Here is an 8987-nt window from a genome sequence, read left to right as displayed (position 1 = left end):
ACTTAGCAATTCCACAACATGCAACACTAGATGGTGCACATATATACTTCACACAACTCAAAAATCAACATGCAACCAAAGATAACCACAAGTCATTAAATTCACCTTCATGAACTCAAAACCCCAGCTACAACAATTATGAATCATGCAGTTTCATCATATTATTGCAAATATTTAGCATTCCAATCATAAAATAAATCCACCAACAACCCAACAATTTGACAAAACCAAGAATAGCTTCCCTTACCTTGAAATAGATGTGAACCAAGGAAGAGAAAGAGAACCCTGAGAAACAACCGAAACAATTTTGCATCGACTCAACACTTTTGATTCATGGCTCTTCAAACCTGAATCCATAACAACATAAGAAGAATGAGGCTTTCAAGGAAGACTCACCCTCATAAGAAAGGGTTTGGAGATAAGGAGAACTTACGATCTTTAGATATTAGCTCTCTAGTTCATCTCTCTAGGTTTCTGAAGAACTAAACTTATAGAATTCTATTCTAAACAAAAATTAATCTTATATATTATCTCCCCTCAAGGTCAAACTAAATCTCCATCCAAAGAAATCTTCAACTACCTAAGAGCTCATAAGGAATTCCTGAATTCCAAAATTCTCCAACACAAAACCATAATTAACAACAACATATAATTAAAGAAATCAACAACAATATTCTAGGACTCACAATGTTACACTTTTAATTTGATCAACTTATAAATTAGTTTAATTAAAATCAATTTGTTTGGTATGAGAACTTATTTTAGTAATTTATAATTTATTTTTATAAGTTAATTAAAGTAAGTTATAGCATATAAAGTTATAGTTTTTTTTCCCTTTTTCTTATTAATTTACTCGAAATTTTTTTTTTTTTTATCTTTTTGCGTTAAAATCATTTTGTATACATATTATTTTTTTACTCTCTTTATCAAATAAATAAATATGTTATTTTACATTAGTAAGCTAACATATCAATTAATTTTATATGATATTTAAATTCAATCTATTAATTTATGAGTTTCTAATTTTTCAATTTCATTTTATATTTTTAAGTTAGTTTATAAGTTTTTGGCTTATAAGTTATTTTTATTTATTACATATTAGGTTTGTTCATAAAAACAAGTTTAGTGAATTACTTAAAATTAAGGTGACATATATAAATTTACTTAAAAAATAAAATGAATTATTTAATTGAATACCATTTATATGCATGCTCAATTGTGGCCTGTTGGTGGAATAGATCCGTACACTCATACTAGAAGTGTAAGAAAGAACTCTTAACTGACCTATTGCATAAGATAGAGTTCTTTTCTTTTTATCTCGTAATGCTTCGGATTTCCTTCTCTAAAGTAAAGAAGAGAGACCTAACTCTCTAGGGTTGCAGTTGGATCAAGAACCAGGCAGTAAAGCTCACGTTGTCGACGGAAATAGATTCCCTGACTTTGGAGGGAGAAAGTTAGGGTAACTTTACATATTTAAACCATTGGATTTGTAATAGTAGATCAGATTGTGACACGTGTATATTTAAGTTAAAATATATTTTGTACACGTGTCACAATCTGATCTATTATTACAAATCCAACGATTGAGATGTGTTAAGTTACCATAACTTTGATATCTCAAAGTCAGAAGATCCGGATCCCGTTGTCGACCTCTTGTCTGTCAGTGAGTGATTCCTCGTATGTGTAAAGACGGGTAGCTCCCCAAAAGCTCATCTCTTTCCCCAAAGTGGTGGAAATACATGTCACGAGAGTGGATTCAGTTGGTTCCATCGGCCATTCTGCGAACCTGACAGCTATCACTTACTGATCCAGAAAAGTGAGGTCAGTTTAACTCTAATTCGTAGACCTATCGAGGTCAAGTTAGTGTATTCTACAATTTTCTTAACACCTAATTAATGATATTATTTAATGATTGTTTTATAATAGATGTTCATACATGTTTCTTAATTTATTTATTTATATATAATATCGAGAGTTAATAAACTAAACGAGATATTAAACTAAAAATTTAGGAACTTGTATTTAACTCAATTCGGCTCATTTTGTACATGACTAAAATTTGTGGAGCTATATATAATAATAATAAAAAATCAGGTCTAGAACCATTCGCAAACTCCAACTTTAATTAGTTGTTAGTACTATTAGAATCTTTTACTTTTGTATACATTATTTGTCTCATATAACAAATTCTAAATAAAATACTTTTATTTGTATTGACATTTGAAGACAGTCAATCAAAATAAAAAAAAAACATTATAATTTTTAAATGTTTATAAAGTCAAAAGTCTATTAATTGTGAATTAATTTATTTTTACTAATACTCAAAATTTTAAGATTAATATTAAATATAAAGATATATATTCAAATAATAATTCACTTGTGTCTTTCATTAATCAAATTTTAAAATGTACCTTAAAATTATCGTTAGATTTAAAAAAAAATTAGTGATTTTAAAATATAAAAATTAAAAAATATATTTTATAAGATCAAAATCAAAGTTTATTCATTTTACAAGAATAGAAATTTTTTACAATAATTAAAAAAATGTTTATAACTTTTAGAAGGATAAAAAAATATAGGGATCAACATCAAATTTCCTTAATTTTACAAGACTAAAAATATACTTAAATCTTTAATATATAAATTTATATTAATTTAAATTATTTTTTATATTTGTCAATAATAATTTATTTTATGACATAAAATTATTTTTAATTATTTATAATTTATTCTAAAATTATTAAATTTATAAATATATGATAAAAATAAATTAAACTAAATAAGAAATTAACAATATTTCTAAAAAATAAATAAAACTCTAAAAAAAACCCTTATGTGTCAAGTTAATTCATAAATTATAAATGAATCAAATTATACATAATTCAAAATTAACTCATTTATTTATCGAGCTGGCTCAAGTTTAATTTTTTTTTTGATGAACTATAAGTTTAATGAACTAATTATCAAAATGAGTTTTAAATCATTTTTATTTTGGTTGGGCTTATTGCCACCCTTGAAAGACAATCAATCAAAATTTAAAAATATTTTTTTAATTTATTATTTAGTGAAAGATATTTTATCAAATATTTTAAAATAATAATCAATTATTTATAATTAAAATTAAATATAAAGAGATATATATTCAAATCATAATCATTTTTTCATCAATTTAAATTAATTTTTAGAATTATTAATTATAAATTTTTGATGACTATATATTTTATACATTACCATAAATTTTAAAGATCAAAAAACTTATACTTTAAATATTTTTAAAATATTGTTTCATATTTTATTTGTACCTACAAACATTTGTAAATAAATATATTTTTTTAATGTACATTACTGGATACAATTTATGCACTTCGATATACTCATATAATTAATTATAACTTTTCATATAAAATATGGTAAATAATACTCATTCAATTTGGTGTAAAAAAAAATTACTCATTCAATTACCGATTACCGATTATGTGCAAAGTACGTTTTAATAAACTAATTAATTACATTTAATTATAGTCATTGCATACATAAAAGTTAACCCCTATATTGCATTTAATTTAGAAAACATCCTCTTGACTATATTTATCTAGTTTTCAAAGATTTTTTCAATTTATCTTAAGATAATAAATACAAATAATTATCTTACACCATACTATATTTAAGACTTCTTTTGAGGAGAAAAATTTTAGGTGTCATTATTTCATGAACACGTTTTAAATATTTTTTTTATTTCTTATTTATTTTAATTTTTTATTATATTTAGTTCATATATTAAATTTAATAATTTATAAATAAATTATCAATAATTAAAATAATCATGTGTCATATTATAAATTATTTTTTATAAATATAAAATATAAATTTATATATTTAAAAAATTATTTATATAAATTTTAATTTAATAATATTTATATATTAAAATATAATATTTTAATAGTCTTTTTTTTATCATAACCTAATAGGCTAATACTCAAATTCAAGATCTTAAAAGACGAACTATAACATCAATTAAATTAATGAACGCTAATGAATGTTAGTTAATAAAATATAGTATTTAATTGTATATATAATTTATTATAAATTTTTATTCTTATATAATATACCTTTACAAGCTAAAATATTAATTAAATATTTAAATAAAAGATTTTAATTTACCTCTGAAAATCAATCACAATGAAAAATAATAATTTTATTTTTTTAATTGGTTACCTAGTCCAAGATCTTTTATTTTTAAATTATTTTAATTAAACATATATTTGTTAATATTTTCGTGGTCAATTTTTTTTAATAACGTGACACATTGTTTTTGAGTTTTAAATTAAAAATTAGGAGACAGACCATATAACATCATCTACTCTACGAACTAACATAGACATGTAAAATAAAGATGGGAAAAAAGTAAAAAAAAAAAAAAAAAAACAAACAAACAAACAAACCTTACTAAATAAATATGATTTGTAAATCTCATTGAATAGATATATCACATAATAACACATAACCAAAACAAGAACTAAAACAAATATCTAATAAAGTGATTACACAAAGAAATTAATATGAAGTCATAAATATAAGAAACCAACAAAATTGAAGTCTTAACTAAAGATGTCTAAGTTTCATAATTCACATGATGATCTTCACCTACAACGCATACATAAGAATACCAACAAAGAAAATGAGAGTAAAAAATATCTTACTCGATCTGACTATCGAGGTAAAATATGGCTCAATAGCTAATTACAAACAACACATAACATATATAACTCATAATAAACACAATATAAATAATCACAGAATCACATCTCAATACATAAATTGCTCATGAATGCATGCAATGCAATGACACAGAATTTGTTGTATGATATGAATATGACGTTAGTAAAACATTTCAACCATGTACAATTGTCTGAAAGCACACATAGAATAGCTTAAGGGAACATGTCATTTCAAAATATTACAATTGATATACACTAGAAAGAGATATACCAAGACACATCAAAATAGTGATGTCATACAAGTTACACACCATGCACACAAACCAGCAGAAGTGGGGTTCCCAAATCTGACTATCCCCGAGGTCATAAAATTAGCAAGCTTTTACACAAGATCAGCATATTCTATATTATACCCATCACAAAAACATTTTATGTTTTTAATCACAATATCACAAGTACATTACACACATTACTCATACCACTACTAGGTCAACATGCCTGGACTTAATCTCTTGCTAAGCCTTAGCTTAGACTTCACGTTGCATGATCATCACATGATCCATACACAAACACAACATGTTATACCAAACAATAGTAACATATTCATAGTTCAAACACTCACACCTCAAAATGAGACTATTAACTCCCTCTTTACCTTGATGAAAAAAATGCAAGGCTTCAAGTTACTCATTTTCTAGATCTTCTGTCAGTTTTTTTTCAAAGTATAAGACATAACATGAAAATAAGAAGTTTACGCTTAAAATTCTAACTTATAAAAACAATTCTCCCTTCCTTATTTTCTTTTAAATGAAATATAATTAATAACCTATAGCATAAAACATATTTTTTGATAAATAAATTAATTAATTAAAACATATATAATTAAATATAAAAAACTTAATTATTTTTCAAAAAAAAACTCTCTTTATTAATTAAAAAATCATAATTATTAAAAATATCTAAAATATTTTATTTTTTTAATTAATTAAAACATCTTTTTAATTATTTTAACAAATTTAAACTGTTACACATAATGCAATTAATGGTTAAAATTAAAAACAAGGAGACAATGTGGGGGGAAAAACTTCCAATACACTCTTCAGCCAAATGGATGCACAAATTTTTATATTATTATAAATATGAATTTTAAGATAAACTACATCATAAGTACATTACACTACAATTGATAGTCTTTGGATTAATTTTTTAAAACTCATATTGTTCCTTAAGAAAATAACAATAATTTATTATCTCTTGGCTCAATACATGGCATATTCTTCGTATCGTTACCTGTTTCCATAATTTCCGAGTGCATATTGTTAATTGCCTTCAAGTACGTGTTTCTCACCTATAATTATTTTCATGTAATGTTGGGAAAGTTCTCAAAAAAAAAATTTTGGTAAAGGAGAAAGTTCTCAAATTAAAGTTGGATAATGAACTATTTGCATTAAGGGTGTATGTCAAGATATATGTTATTTTTATGGCAATATCTTAGCTTTATTTTTTTATGAGTTGGATATATAGACTAAAATAGACCCAAAATGTTCAAAACATTATATATATATATATATAAAATAAATCTATTTATTTTTAGAATTATTTTAGTAGAATTATTTTACTTAATAACTCTTAGTATATTGAATTTTAATAATTCAGTTGTTGAATTAAAATTTTATAATCTATATTATAACTCAAATTTGAATCTATGTAATGAAATATCAAATAATTTTTAAATATTCTAAAATTTTATAAATTTAATTTATTTATTAAGAATTTTTAATTCAACGTAGATAATGAATTATTAAATTAAGTAATTCTAACAATATTTATCTTTAGAATAAGTGAATCCCTTCCATTATATGTGTATGTGGGAAATTTCAATCTTTGGTTAAGAAACATAATAAGTGTCGAACTACTTGAATTAAAGATAATAATAGATCTCTTTGCTTTAATTAAATTGGTAATTTATGTTTAAAAATATTATATTTTACACCCTCTAATTTTATATATTGAACTCTCATATTATTTTCAAAATTTGTTTTAATCTTTATTTATATGATGATGATTATTATTATTTTTTATTTTTTTTTTAAGTTACACCTACTAACCTAGGGTTTTAAATCTGCCCGTTAACATGTTAACGACTTTTAGTTTTGCTAAAAACATTTTTGTTTATTATTCATACAATTTATTTTTCTTTATTTATTTCTTGAATAACATTCTTAAAATTAATGAGCCATACATTTAAAAATATGCCTTCAAAAAATTCACATTTTTTATATCAACGTATTGCAATGTTAAAGATGAGATGAAAAAATTAAGATTTAAAAAATATAAAGTTAAGAGTAAAAAAATAGAATTAAAAATAATAATAATAATTAGTCATGTGTGTCTTGATCGTCAGAGGAAAAAATTCAACAAAAAAGGAAAAAGAATCATAGAAAGGGAAGAAAAAAAAATGAGTGGAAGACAATAAACTGAATGAAGATAATTTTGAAATAAATTTTATTAAAAATAAAAAATTAAAAGAGCATTGAATAATTTAAAAAAAAAAAATAGAGAAGAAATGGATATTTATTATAAAAAAAAAATTGCCTATATGTATTTTTTTTTCCACATATTTGAGTTTTATCTCATTTTGTAGGAAGATAGGGCCTGTCTTTCAAAATCAATGATGTATATTATGTTATTTTGATTTTAATTATTTGTGTGAATGTTTTGGTTATATTTTGATCGAGGGCCAACAGATATATTTTAAAAAGCACTATATGTACAATTTTTCATATGTTAATTTATACTGTTTTTATTATTTAACTGCATATGATTGTTTGTTTTATTTATAAGTATTCACTTTTAGTTATTTTATAATTTTTAAAATATTTATTTTATCATTTTCATTCTTAAACTTCGCATATGTATGAATTAACGTTTTCAATATTAGAATATACAGTGGCTTTTTTAGCCATTTGGTGTATTTTTAAAATCGGTAACTCTAAAAAAAATAATCAAATTGAGTCTTTCTGTGTGTAAACATGACTTTAAAAAAAAAATACATATATATATAAGAAAAAAAATGAAAATAAAACGGGCCTATGTCGAAGCTTTGAAGGGCCTGTATTGGACCCATTTCTGGCCCAAACCCAAAGCATGAATAAAATAAATAGTAATAATGAAACAAAAAGTAATAATAAATTAATAATCAGAAATCATCCACCGATACATTTTTTTCAGCGTTGGGTTGAGATAGGAGGGAGGACCGGACATAGTATCGGAATAACCAAAACAAAACAAAAGGATGATGTTGTTCGGCAAACACGTAAGTCGACGCCAAATTACAGGTTGGGCCTCTGGGTAAGTACCTGTAACCTGATTCAATTCAATTCTAAGGGCTTCCAATTTCGTTGAAGTGTTCCTTATTGTTATTAACGATTAACCCTCGGCAAACTCAACAGGTTTCTGTTCTTTGCGTCGTCAGCGTACGATGTGCATTATGTGAATACATACATCAAGAACAACGGAAAACCCCCTTGCCGGGACCAACTCCAAGCCATTCATGACTACCTCAATTCTCGAAAGGATAAGTAGTTATGTTATGATAGGATAGGAAGTGTTCCTTATTGTTTTTTTTTTTTTGTTTACCACGTTAAGTTAGCAGAAAACGTGGGCTGCAGTTTCTTTTTGAGAAGGCTATTTATTAGCCAAACACTTGCTGAATAAAATAATCATCTCCCAGAATTGTTTTGAGTTCTTCTCTTTAAACTTTTGTTCTTAACAGTCGCTTCCCTTAAAATCCACACCCTGTATTATGCCACGTCATCCTATCACCAATTCCCAATTCTCAATTCTCCTTCTCCCCAACCTTTTCTTTTCCTATATCTTTCTATATGTATGCTAAACCATCCATCAATAAATTGTAGTAAAAATTCATGGACATCAATTGTGTGTTTTCACATGCATGTCAAAATTATAAATTTTCCGTAATTTTTGTATACATAGAGTGAGATATGCTAGTATGCATATAATACTAGGTTCACTTGTTGCATAGATGGACTTTTTTATTTTAATATACCTTTTTTTTATTATTTATTTAAATAACCTAAAGTAAAATATATTTATATAAATATACCATTTAGTTTTTTAGGTGAGAAATTGGTTACTGGATAACCGATTTCTCAAAGGGATTTTTCCAAATTTTTGAAAAATCCCTTTAACCGATTTCTCAAAGGCCCTTTTTTTTTGTTTTCTGTTTTCTTTTTTTTTTTTTTTTTT

General features: G+C 24.4%; 1 long non-coding RNA gene across 1 annotated transcript; it reads left to right on the top strand.

Annotated features, from left to right (window-relative positions):
- The first annotated feature begins 7760 nt into the window (after window positions 1-7760).
- LOC109814193 (uncharacterized) lies at window positions 7761-8462 on the top strand. The gene is made up of 2 exons (XR_002241055.3): window positions 7761-8069; window positions 8171-8462. It is a non-coding gene; the product is annotated as an uncharacterized LOC109814193 (long non-coding RNA).
- Window positions 8463-8987: the final 525 nt, after the last annotated feature.

The sequence above is a fragment of the Cajanus cajan genome, chromosome 9 (assembly GCF_000230855.2).
Source record: "Cajanus cajan strain Asha chromosome 9, NIPB_CcT2T_4, whole genome shotgun sequence".
NCBI lineage: Eukaryota > Viridiplantae > Streptophyta > Magnoliopsida > Fabales > Fabaceae > Cajanus > Cajanus cajan.
This window is presented reverse-complemented; position numbering and strand designations above follow the sequence as displayed.